The 12,678-nt window shown below is 45.0% G+C and overlaps 1 long non-coding RNA gene across 1 annotated transcript in view; it reads left to right on the top strand.

Annotated features, from left to right (window-relative positions):
* Positions 1-12,136, top strand: part of Gm41250 — an 18,708-nt gene extending 6,572 nt beyond the window's left edge. Inside the window, exons 2-4 of the long non-coding RNA XR_874975.2 lie at positions 8,063-8,164; positions 10,229-10,389; positions 12,075-12,136. This is a non-coding gene — a long non-coding RNA (predicted gene, 41250). The remainder of the gene's footprint in view (positions 1-8,062; positions 8,165-10,228; positions 10,390-12,074) is intronic.
* The last annotated feature ends 542 nt before the right edge of the window (positions 12,137-12,678 follow it).

The following is a 12,678-nucleotide window of genomic DNA, read 5'->3' on the forward strand; positions in this document are numbered from 1 at the left end:
CTCTTTGTTCCAACACCCACACACACACACACACACACACACCCACACACACACACACACACACACACACAGAGAGAGAGAGAAAGAGAGAGAGAGAGAGAAACACTTCCATGCATACCCCAAAGTGGCTCAGAAATAACAAGAAAGGCCAGAAACACTACAACTTCCTGTGCTTCTTGGTATGTTCCGGAACAGGAATTGCCCAGAGAGTCTTGGATCTCTGTTCTCTGAAACTATGTGCTCCGTTGCTCAGCTTAAAACCCCGAGCTGGCTGGGAAGCTAATTTCCTAATATATAAATTGTCCTACCGATCTAGATTTGGGTATTTCAGCCTCCACTAAGCTTTTGCCTACAGTTTCCCAGAAAACTACTAAGACACTGATTTATCTTCTAGACGTGTTTTAGATTGTGCTGAAGTGGCCAAGTTTCTCCTCAGTTGACAAAAAAAACAAAATCCATTCCATGTGGCTGGATTCAAGCCCACTGAAATTTTTATCAAGAGTAAAAATACCTTGTGTATATATCAAAGGCAATCGGAAGGAACTGGCTGTATTTTTCTGCTCAACCATCATCAGCAAATGGTATCCCAGACAGGTTGAGTGTATGTTGCTAAAATGGCCCAAGTTGGCCCAAGAAGCCCTGGGCTCTAGATGTATCGTCTACAGTACGATCATTTCCTTTCACACACAGATTTCTGACAATGGCACCCAACTCTTCAGTCTATCAGATACCCAGTAAAGATTAACTTCATTTTTTTAATTGGATATTTTCTTTATTTACATTTAAATGTTATCCCCTTTCCCTGTTTCCCCTTTAGAAAACCCCTATCCCATCCCCTCTTCTCCTGTTTCTCTGAGGGTGTTCCTCCACCCACACACCCACTCTCACCTCCCCCCTGCTCTCTATTCCCCTACACTGGGCATCTTTCAAGCCTTCATGGACCAAAGACCTCTCCTCCCATTGATGCCTGACAAGGCCATCCTCTGCTACATATGCAGCTGGCGCCATGTGGGCTCCTTGGTTGATGGCTTAGTGCCTGAGAGCTCTAAGGGGTCTGGATGGTTCATATTGTTTGTCATCCTATGGGTTTGCAAACCCCTTCAATTCCTTCAATCCTTTCTCTAACTCCTCCATCGAAGACCCTGCACTCAGTCCAAATGGTTGGCTGCAAGCATCTGGCGCTGTATTTGTCAGGCTCTGGCAGGGCCTCTCAGGAGACAGCCATATCAGGCTCCTTTCAGCAAGCACTTCTTGGTATCCACAATAGTGTCTGGGTTTGGTGACTGTATATGGGATGGATTCCCAGATGGGGCAGTCTCTGCATGGCCTTTCCTTCAACCTCTGCTCCACACTTTGTCTCTGTATTTCCTCCTGTGAATATTTTGTTCCCCCTTCTAAGAAGGGCCGAAGCATCCACACAGAGGAATGGATACAGAACATGTGGTACATTTACACAATGGAGTACTACTCAGCTATTAAAAACAATGACTTCATGAAATTCTTAGACAAATGAATGGAACTATAAAATATCATCCTGAGTGAGGTAACCCAATCACAAAAGAACACACATGGTATGCACTCACTGATAAGTAGATATTAGCCCAGAAGCTCAGAATACCCAAGATACAATTCACAGACCTCATGAAGCTTAAAAAGATTAACTTCTAACTGACAATTTGTGGGCTACTGCATAGGAGGTTAAGAATTTAAAGGTGAATGAAGCATATGGACCTCTTATAATCAAAGACTTTACGTCTTAATGTCTGTAGATGTGATCATAGCAAAACTAGGAGAAAGATCAAGCTCACTGGCAAAGGCTTTGTTACCACTCCATTCCACCCCAGAAAGGGGGCCAAGGGCATGGTTTCCTTTGTGACTGACAGCTCTTAGGAGACCGTTTGAATTCTATTTTGGGTGTGTACAACTTGTCTGCCCTGGAAGGGGTCACTAAAGAGCATCTTGGAGGATGCGGCATTTCAGTGGGCGTAACGTGAGGACGTGGACAGAAAACAGAAGGGCTCCTGGTGGAATAATCAGGCAGGTGTAATGGTGGAGAGTTCAATGAGTGACACTACAATTCAAAAATCAAGAGGGTGCAGAGGAGACAGAGCCCCCAGAAGAATCCAGAAGCTGGGCAGGAAGCGACTTCCCAGCCACACCCAAGAATTTCAGATGCATCTCAGTGGTGACTTGAATATCTTTAAAGGGATCAAAATGTATTTTTTATTTTGTATTTTTGAAAGTTACTTTGGGGGTTAGTGAGTGTGGCAAGCTGTGGAGGGACGAGCAGGAAAGTGGCCAGGTTAGTTAGGCATCTGCCGAAAGACACCACTAGAGGTATGAGTGAGCTCTGGGGTTGACTGTTTGACCGAGGAGGCAAACCCTGACATAACATTTCAAAAAAAATGAACAAATCCAGATGTTCCCATGCACAAGATAAGCAAAAGATTGCTTATCATTAAAACTCTTTGAGTGGGTGTCATTTATTGAGGATAAGGGAACCTAGAAGGAAGGTACCACTGGGTGCAGACAGTGAATTTAGTCTGGGCATGTGTTGGTTTGGAAATCAGGACCACCAGGAAGGCTGCAGAAAGATATTTGAAGCTGAGGAGACAAATTTGGATCACCAAAAAAAAAAAAAAAAAAAAAAAAAAACAATTTTGAACCTCTGTGTTTCAAATATGGTGGAAAAGAGTCCCAGGTCCCTTATTTCTTCCTCTCTCTCCATTCTGAAATGGCCTCTGATGAACTTGCCTGACAATTTACCTCTGTCAGAGCTGTCACTGGGAATCTATTTGGTCTTGGCTGTCAGATTGAATTGCCACTTATGTGGCTCTCCACTTGATTATGGCAACTTCGAGCTCCCTTCTAAGGCTTCTGTCTCTGTGTTTCTGATTGCTTCTAGTTAAAGAACTGAATAGACTTCCCCTGGGCTCTGGTCTTGCATAGCACAGTAAAAGGAGCAGAAAGGATTCTCTGTTCCCTAGCTTCCCAGCCATGTGGGCTAATCCTCAATTTTCTCATCCTTATAAGCATCTCTATTTAAAAAAAAAAAAAAAAAGGTGAGCGTGTCCCATTAATAAATGCTCAACAAATATCACATCTACTGACATATTAATTGTATAGATCAGAATTTATTCTTAAGATTGGAAGAGAACTCAGAAACTTGTCTTTGCCAATTTTGTTGAATTGAAAAAGAGTGAACTAGGCCCCAGAATACATAACCAGCTTTCCCTATGTCACATCATGTGTGACTTCACCTACCCAGGTTAACACTTTATCCCTCGCTACCTTGCCACAGTGTTTGGGAGAGTCTCTGCATCCCTCCATACTGCCAAAGCGCTATAGAACATCTCATGGAAGACTGCCATAAAAAGGCTGTTAGTCATCAATCACCACATAGCAAGCTGCCCCCAACTTAGATGCTTCAAATGCTGTGGGTCTGTTATCTGCCAGGTTCTCCAAGTCCTATGTTCTCTTTGTGCAATTTAGTTGGGTCGGAGGTTCTGAGACCCATGGGCTGAATCAAGGAGCTTTCTAACTATGAGAAGCTCCCACCTAGAAGCTCATGTACACAATGGCAGATTCCATCTACTCATGGTTTAAGCACTAAGGGGCCATTTTTCTTGCCAGATGTCAGTGGGAAATCACTCTCAGAAACTGGAGGCCCCTCATGGTCAGTGCAACCCATCCCCTTACAAGTCCTTGCACAACCATGGCACGGCACATGAATTCTTCAAAATCATCAGAGGGTGTCCCTTACTGCAAGCTAGTGAGCATGTGTATATAGTGTATGAACAGGATTGTAGACGTGGTGTCTCAGCAGCTATGATGCATCCTGTAAGTTAAAATCAACTCCAGTTCCCACCTATCCTTGAGAGGAGGCATCGTACAGGGCCCAACACCAGGGGGAAGATCATAGATGCTCTCTGCAGATGGCACCGTGGATCTCACTGTGAAATCATGGAATTGATTTCACATGGAATTGATTGCAGGTCAGTTGGTTCTCAGCCACTTATAACCCTAAACCCAGCACTCTCCCCTGCATTTAGGAAAACTGAGTCTGAAATGGCTCTGAATCAGCCCTGTGTATTGACCTAGGTGCACACAGGAAACCTAATCTAGGCAACAGTGACATATTGACACACCGAAGGACACACACATGCTTACTCTTCAGAGATATCTTTGTATGTACGTGTGTGTGTGTCTATAGATACATCAGTGTGTGTGTGTACATTGTGAGTATACATGTCAGGAACTGTGTGTATATGTGTGCATGCTGGGAGTTCATCAGGTGACATTGCCTGACATTCTGGTAATTTCCAGAGTGGATTTTTTTTTCTGACTTGTTGGTACACTCTGTGACATGAGTCATGCTGCCTCTTTATTAAAAATCCATCTCCTCCAGCTGAGGCAAAGCAAATATTTACCCATATCTAACTCTGGTCTTGGCCTTGGCAAATGTCTGTGTGTTCTCCATGGAGTTCTCCAACACACAAGGGATATCTACACGGGGAAAAGAGTCTCTCTTTCATCAGTTCCTCCAGAGACTGAAAGGCTTTCTCACCCTGCCTGGAGAGGGTCCTGCTCACTGTTATCTTAAGAGCCCCCCCCCCCCCCGTTCATCATGCTAGTTCAGAGATGAGCAGAGGGCCTTAATACATAAACCTGTAGGTCCCACTCTAAGATGCTAAGATGTGCCCAACTGTAGCCCACCCACGCCCCCTCTCCCCCTGCTCCTCAGTCAAGTGTTCTAGGCCCGAATGAGGCTGGTTGCCACCTTTTTGCTGCATACCCCTTCCATCCTCTATCACCTGCTGCCTGCCCCTTGTTTATAATGTCAACCACAGAAAGCACAATTGCTTCGGAAGATCCCCTGACTCTCACTGCCTCCCTGGCCCTACCTGGGCAAGCCATTCATCTGCCCCAGCTCTCAACCACAGTTCCCATTTCAGACCATTAATTGTGCTCTGTGTTACATACCTATGCAGACTTTTAAAAATGAGGGTGTGTCTTGTTTCTCTGGTGGAATTATATGTCTCTTAAATATAACACTAATTTTTATCACACACACAAACCAGCAACAACTGTTAGCCCCCCCCCCCCATTTTTCTTTCTCTCTCCTTTTTCTTTTGCTTATGTCTAACATCTGAGTCTTGGGGTTGATGAACTTGTATTTAAATCTTGGAACCTTTGCTTTCTACTTGAGGGAAGATAGTGATGACCATTTTTTCTTGGGTTTAAATGAGAATAAGAGAACATTTGTAGAAAATATGTGAAAAAAAAAGGTGGGAAATTACATGTGTAAAGAAGTCGTTGTACCCCTGTATGTGCCTGGCACAAAGGAAATATTCGGGTAATGAGAGATATAGAATCTTCCATTGCACATTGATGACTCTACCTGTTCAATCCAGCGAGAAGCGATTCTTTTGCACAAGCCCACTGCTGTGTTTGTTGTGCTATGGAAAACCTAGGAATCAAACAATGATGTCACAGCTACCAAGGCCTTGCGAGTCAGCAGACTGGGTGATGCGAACCGTAAGGAGACTCAAATGAACAGGCATCATTCTTAAATGTAGACAAGGATCTACTAATAATGAGCTCATCACAGTGAGGGTGGCGCACAGTGTGACTACCAGTGTCTCCAACTGCACCCTCCTGCTCCATGTGACCCTGCGAGCAGAAGACAGGGGTGGGACCTGTGGGGGCAGATGAAGGACCTAATGGTGCCTGTTGGTAATTCGTTATGTGATGAAGATGGCTGTCTCCCATTCTAATCTACTGAAGGTCAGGGACACGAATGACCTTCTCTCTGTCCCTCTCTGCAGGCATGTTGGAGCCTGGGAAGTACCTATGACTCAAATGCCTTCTAAAATTCCCAGAAGCACGTGTGGTGGCTCGTGCCTATAATACCAGCACTTGGAGAGCCACGAAAGGCAGACTGTAGTGCGTCTGAAGGCCAACCTGGCTACAGTGTGGGAAGCTGATTTACAGCAGGCATCTAAGCTTGGAGACTAAGTGCAGGACTGAGCCAGTCTTTTCTAGCTTGTCCATTGCACGACCATGCGAGACCCTGCTATTTATAGGTGGGATCTAAGCCCAGGACGTTAAGCTCAGGACAAGGTCCCACTCTTTTCTAGCTAGTCCCTAATGCCACAGAATCTGACCCAGTGGAAGGAGGTCAGCCGTTTTGACAATGGTCTTCTGCACTAAAAGTTAAAAATGGAATTTCAGAAAATTATCTGAAAGCTGAAGCAAGAGTTTGGAGGGCTTTCTCAGCTCTCTTTTGTGGGTGGCTCAATAAAACACTGATCATTAATTTGGAGTAAAATTGTCAGTGTCAGAATTCAATGGGCTCTCCTTTTTGCAGAAGGCAGTGTGCCTTAAGTTCTGACAGGAAACTCTGAGGTATGAAAGCCTCAGAGGTAAAAAGTTTCCTCTGTCGAAGGTGCTCCCTGGGCAAGCAGCCTCATGGTGGGTACTGCAGAGAAGAGAGATTCAGAGGAAGAGCACTCACCAGGGCTAAAGCCACTCAGTGCCCCAATGGTAAATATTCTCTCTGCCCCGGTTCTTCCGTTCATTCCTGTGCTGTCCCTGTGCCTTCTGGGTTGGTCATTGGTGCCATTGATATCCATGAGTCTTCCCTAAACCGTGTGAGCCTAAACCCTGGGAATCTAGGAAGCGCCTACAAGCAGCTCGGAGATGGAGAGAGACTTCAAAGCTCCTGGAATCTAAATGACAGAGGAGAACACCAAGGCAATTCTGCATGAGGGAATCCTCTAACCGCACACACGCCCTTGAGGATCCTGATAGTTTCCAGTTTAGATGCTCTCCCCGCTCATCCTCAGGCTGGGTCCCTTGGGAAGCATTTGACAGTCACTCCTGACAGCTTTCTCCACTCCATGATTGTTCTTTTTTATTATTTTTTATTTTTATTTTTAATAGTTTTATTAGGTATTTTCCTCATTTACATTTCCAATGCTTTCCCATAAGTCCCCCATACCCCCCCCCACTCCCCTACCCACGCACTCCCACTTTTTGGCCCTGGCGTTCCCCTGTACTGGGGCATACAAAGTTTGCGTGTCCAATGGGCCTCTCTTTCCAGTGATGGCCGACTAGGCCATCTTTTGATACATATGCAGCTAGAGACACGAGCTCCGGGGTACTGAGATTGTTCTTTAAAAAAAAAAAAAAAAAAAAAAAAAAAAAAGACGTCTTCTGTGAAATGAAGCATGATGTCCCATAGCTCTGACCCTAGCACTTTGGGAGCAGAGGTAGGTTGCTAAAGTTGGAGGCCAGTAGCAGCTACTTCACAACAGACTATCAGAAAGGATGGAGGGAGGGAGGGAGGGAGGGAGGGAGGGAGGGAGGGAGGGAGGGAGGGAGGGAGGGAGGGAGAAGAGAAGAAGAAAGGTTTCTGTGAGCACTTAATAATGGAAGAAAACAAGGAGCCACCTACATGCATTGGCCTTTTCCCAAGACCCTGGCTCTACGCTAAGCATGTTCACTATAGTTTATCAAGGAACCATATCAGGACTCGACCTTGTTATCCCCAGTTAGAGATCAGGAAGCAAGCCTCGGCAACATTCAAGAAGAAAACAAATGTCAGAGTTAATCGCCCAGGACATGAATGCTATGCCCTGATCCTGGAGCGTCCACTCTCAGATGCCTTTCCATGATACTTCACATCTACCGAAGGTCTCTAAAACACCAATTTTAGTCTGTCTCTCCAGCTCTCCGTCTTCCTGCCTACTGCCCTCTATCCACATGGGCACCTAGAAGAAAACCACTACAGGGAGTCTGCCATTCTGAAAGACAGAGGTCAAAGGGCAAGGTACCAGCAGAGCCAGTGTTCATCCACAGATCATTTCCTGATTCGTATCTGTAGTGGTTTGTATAGGTTTCGTCCCCATAGTCTCATATTTGAATTCCTGGCCCACAGAAAGTGGCATTATTAGGAGGTGTGGCCTTGTTGGAGGAAGTGTGTCATTGCGGAGGTGGGCTTTGAGGTTATACATACGCTCAAGCTAAACCCAGTCACACAGTCCTCTTCTACTGCCAGCTGATCAAGATGTAGAGCCCTCCACTTCTCCTCCAGAACCAAGTCTACCTGCTCGGTGCCATGCTTCCCACCATGATGACAACAGACTGAACCTCTGAAACGGTAAGCTAGCCCCAATTAAATGTATTCTTTATAAGAGTCGCCATAGTCGTGGTGTCTATGCACAGCCATAAGCCCTAAGACACCATCTCTGAGTTCTTCTTTGCTGCAAGAACAAGGAAAGCGAGGTGTTCTGGCTCCTTTATAAAAGTATTCACTTCAGCTCTCATGACCTAGTCACTTCTCTCAAAGACTTCCCTCCAACCTCATCCTACATTTCAACACGTGAACTTTTCGGAGAGATAGACATTCAGTGACTGGCACCCACCCAGTCGTCAAATCACAGATTCAATTGTTTCAGTAATCTAGTTTACTATCCTAGTTAGCATATTAATTTAATTTAATTTAGTTTATTCTGTTTGGGCAAGTTCAACGTCTCTGTGAGCAAACAAGCAGATAAACACAGAAGGCGGCACGGCTCTTCCATGGGACTCATTAGAGTCTTCTACCTGGATTAGAGGGACAACCTAAGATCCAAAGACAGGGTGTGGATATGCATCTCAGTCAAGCATGAACTTAGCATGTGTAAAGCCCTAGAGTCAATCCCCAGAGCGCGCGCGCACACACACACACACACACCCCAAATAATAAAGAATTAAATAAAAGAGAACATTGATTAGAAGGTTCCTTTAATACCTGATAAGGCATTCGGAGCACAATGGTAGAAATCAGAACATGCCAGGACTGTCATGTGGGGATGTTGCCGTCGGCTTGTGTGCCGAGAGGGCGTAATGAGAACCTAGGAAAATGCTTGTTTTACAGATATTGCTAATGCCTTTGGGAAAATTTTTGTCATGATTTCTGAAGCCTGCTTTAAATACTACATAGAAAATAATAAAGTACATGTGTCAAAGCGTGAACAATTTACAATTCCAGGCGATGGGTGTATGGCGTTTGTTATACTATCCTATCGTGACAATGATAAGCCTAATGAAATGGAAAATTACAAGTTTAGTTCGGCAGTGTAAACGCAATGTAGTGATTTATAAGCCCTATTTAGGGATAATTGCCACGTGTACAATGGCTATTAGGCCTATTGTGAATATGTCAGACTCATTTTGGTCAGTCCTTTTGATTACCAAAGCGCTATGTTCAAGAGCATTCAGAGGCCAGTGTAAATGAACAGAAAGCATCTACCTGCATGGAGTCTTGAACCCTCCACGAGCCGGAGTGGTTACTTGTCCAGCCCATTTGGTGGCTGTCATTTATCCCCTGTGAACAAATAATAACAACAGGCTGAGACAGCGCCATGTCCTCCCAGCCCTTCCACATATCTTCTGCCCCCCTCTGTCCCTCCTACCTTTGGGGGCTTTGTGGAGAGAGATTGGTTTTATTGTTTGTGAGATATCATCTCACTATGTAGGCCTGGCGCCCCTGGAGCCCATCAGGTGGACCATGCTTGGAACTCATGGTTTCTCCCTCACCTCTGCCTCCTCAGGGCTAGAATTATAAGCAAGCCAGGATGCTGGCTTTGCCTCTCTTAGGCTGAGGCTAGACTCGCTCTCTTTCCTCTCCCCCAGCCACATGGGATCTCCTGCCGGCACCTTTCAACCTTTCTCCAGCTCTTCAGATGGACTCTTGTAGGACTCCCTCAGCCCTTGGTCTGCTTTCGTTACACTGAAGGGTTTTATCGTGATTTATTACTCACTTCTCTGTTTGACAACCCTCCCTGCAAAACCATCTGTCTCTTTGTAGCAGACTGGTGACATACATACAGATGAATCACGCACAGGTATACATACAGCACACTCGTGCACACTCCATGCCCCTTTGATGCGTCACGACAGGTGAATCTGTTTGTGCCCTAAGTGACGCTAAAGAGTGGGGCTGGGTGAACCCGTTTGCTTCTTGTTGGTGTCTTGTTTTCGTGTGTCATCTCCAGACTCCCTCCCCAGAGGCAGCAGCTCACGTTCACCTTCCCCTGTTGCTTGTTGCCTGTTGCTGATTTCTGCATTTACTTCCCTTGTGCGCCATCCTGGTTTGTTTGGGGTAATTTAGATTTTAAACCATTCTTCTCTAGCATCTATGATGCTTCTTCTAAATTGAATTTTTTTTTTTTACCTTCAGGGAGCCAAGAACTCTGATGCTTCTAAATTTACATCTGGGTAGCAGATTCGCTCTGAAGTTGGACTACTGGAAACAAATTCAATTTTTCAGAAATGTTACAAAGAGTTACATTCTTTCAGTCTCATCCACCCAGCTCCTCATTGGGGACAGATGGTCTGTCCGTAAGTGTAATCAGGAAGGTTCAGAAACATGACAGAATGTTTCTCTCTCCTAAGATTTTTCTTGCTGGTTTGGCTTCTGAGAAATCTATTCTCCCCCTGCCCCATGCTGACAAAAATAATATCCCAAAGGTCTACTACACTGTCTTTCATTACAAACACACATATATTATTTACTGTATAAATGGTGAGAGGCTAAACTTTACCATCTTCAAAAAATAGAAACTTGGGTATTTCCTCTTGCAACAACAACACCACCACATTTTGTTCTTAGCAAATGGAAATAGAAAAGCTATAGGCTCTCTGCAAAGAGAGAGTTGCATGAGAAGAACCAAAGGTGTGGGGGCGGGGGGAATCACTGGATCCAGAGCTTGTCTCAAAACTGTCCTTTATTCCTGTCCTACCTCTGACATTTCGACGCGAGCCCCAGCTGCAGTCCCCTGAGCATGCTTAGAGGATGGCATTTAATACGATGAGCCCATGATGCATGTTCAGTAATGTAACAAGGCAGAAACCTCTGAAATGCAAATCTATCCCAAACTATTCTCATGCCAGTAGAGAAATGGCCCCCAAACCAACTGTGCCGGTTCCTTTTCAGGAAGCTGTGCTAACTTGGAGGAGAGAATGTTAGAATTCTTGCCATCGCTGGCTATTCCCAGCATCCTTCATTTAAAAGGAACATCCATATTTTTACCTCCTGTCTTGAGATACACCACGGCTGTGGTTTGCTGGGCAGCATCAGCACTGCTTACACAGACCCTACCATAACCATCTCTTACTCTATAGAACCCTCTTACATGGCTCCACGTGCTCCAAGCTCCAAGGGGAGGGGGGAGCCAGGGAAAGACTCCCAAGATGACACAAGGACTCACACACATCCTTGGTGATCTGAGTCGCTCCCGTGGAAAGCTGAAGTCCTCTGTTACTACAGCCTGCAGAGCTGTGTGTCCTGGAGACAGATGGAGGCAGAATGAGCTGACTGAGGCCAGGCAGGCCTGAGCCTGCTCACCTTTTCCCTTGAGCTTTACATCCTCAGAATATCAAGTCTCTGAAAACAGGCCATCGCTCATGTTTCCTAAGGCAGGAGTTTGTTCTTGTTAAAGAGAAAGGGAAAGGCTAGCAATTCTATCTACAACGTTGACTGGAAACACACACACACACACACACACACACACACACACACACACACACAATAGGAAGAATAACAAAACAAAGCCCCAAGGGATACTAGCTTTCTTGTTTAACGAAAATGTGTGCATATTATAGCCACATGTAATTACTGCTAATGGTATATAAAACAGTATAAAGTGGTTGCTTTAATAGGAAAGTGTAGTAAACACGGGGTAATGATGTTATTTAGTTTTCACTAACAAATCCATATTGTGCCATTTCTACAAATAATGGAGCGGGGTTTCTCTTAGTGAGGTGATGTATTCATCCTGATGCCTGCTGGGTGTGGAGCTTAGTATAAATGTTTTCACCTGCTATATGTTCTTGGAAACCTAGATTTGACAAAGCTAGACTCAGTTCTCCCATCGAAACAGCTTCATCCCCAAGTTCCCTTGCAATATTTAAACAGCAGAGTCAGCTTAGCATGGCTCACACGTCTGAATTTCCTCTCTGCTTTCTGTTTTCCTGGTCATTCCTTACAACCCTGAACACTGCCTACTTCCTGTCCTCATCTCAAGTCAACAACTGGAAGGAGCATACCTCAGAGGAATGTCACCGGCTGACCTGAGGGGAAACCAAAGGTGTGTGTCATGGTCCAAGGGACAGGACTGGCATGAAGCTTTGCCAACCACAGTTTTGTTTCTTCATTGTAGAAATCTTCCTGGTTTTCTTTGAGAGGACTTACAGCTGTTCTAAGGAAGTGAGGAAGTAGTAGCAAATTTTGTCTTTGGCCTTTCTGGTTGCCAAAGAAGTGGCAGTTACGTCAGGACCAAGGGTTCCTTCCTTTTACCCATCCACCCAGCCTAGATTCATGCTGTCAGCGACCCTTGCAATGCGGTGTTAGAATGTAATGGTCTACAAGTCAGCGTTGTATCTCCACTGCAAGTCACATGACAGGCTCTGTCAAGGGCCTTGCTGCCTGCCTGCTAACTAAGATTTGCCATTACCACTAACAGACTTTTTAAAAAATAATTTTACAACACATCTATTTGCTAGGATTATTCTAGCTATAATTTATATTAAGTAACTCCTTTAATGCTTTCATTTTGTTTATCCTCTATCCAATGGGAATAGTTTAAACCTGACATACTTGTGAGGGGGCCAGTGATAGCTTGGTGGGGA

This window comes from Mus musculus, chromosome 14, assembly GCF_000001635.26.
Source record: "Mus musculus strain C57BL/6J chromosome 14, GRCm38.p6 C57BL/6J".
Classification (NCBI taxonomy): domain Eukaryota; kingdom Metazoa; phylum Chordata; class Mammalia; order Rodentia; family Muridae; genus Mus; species Mus musculus.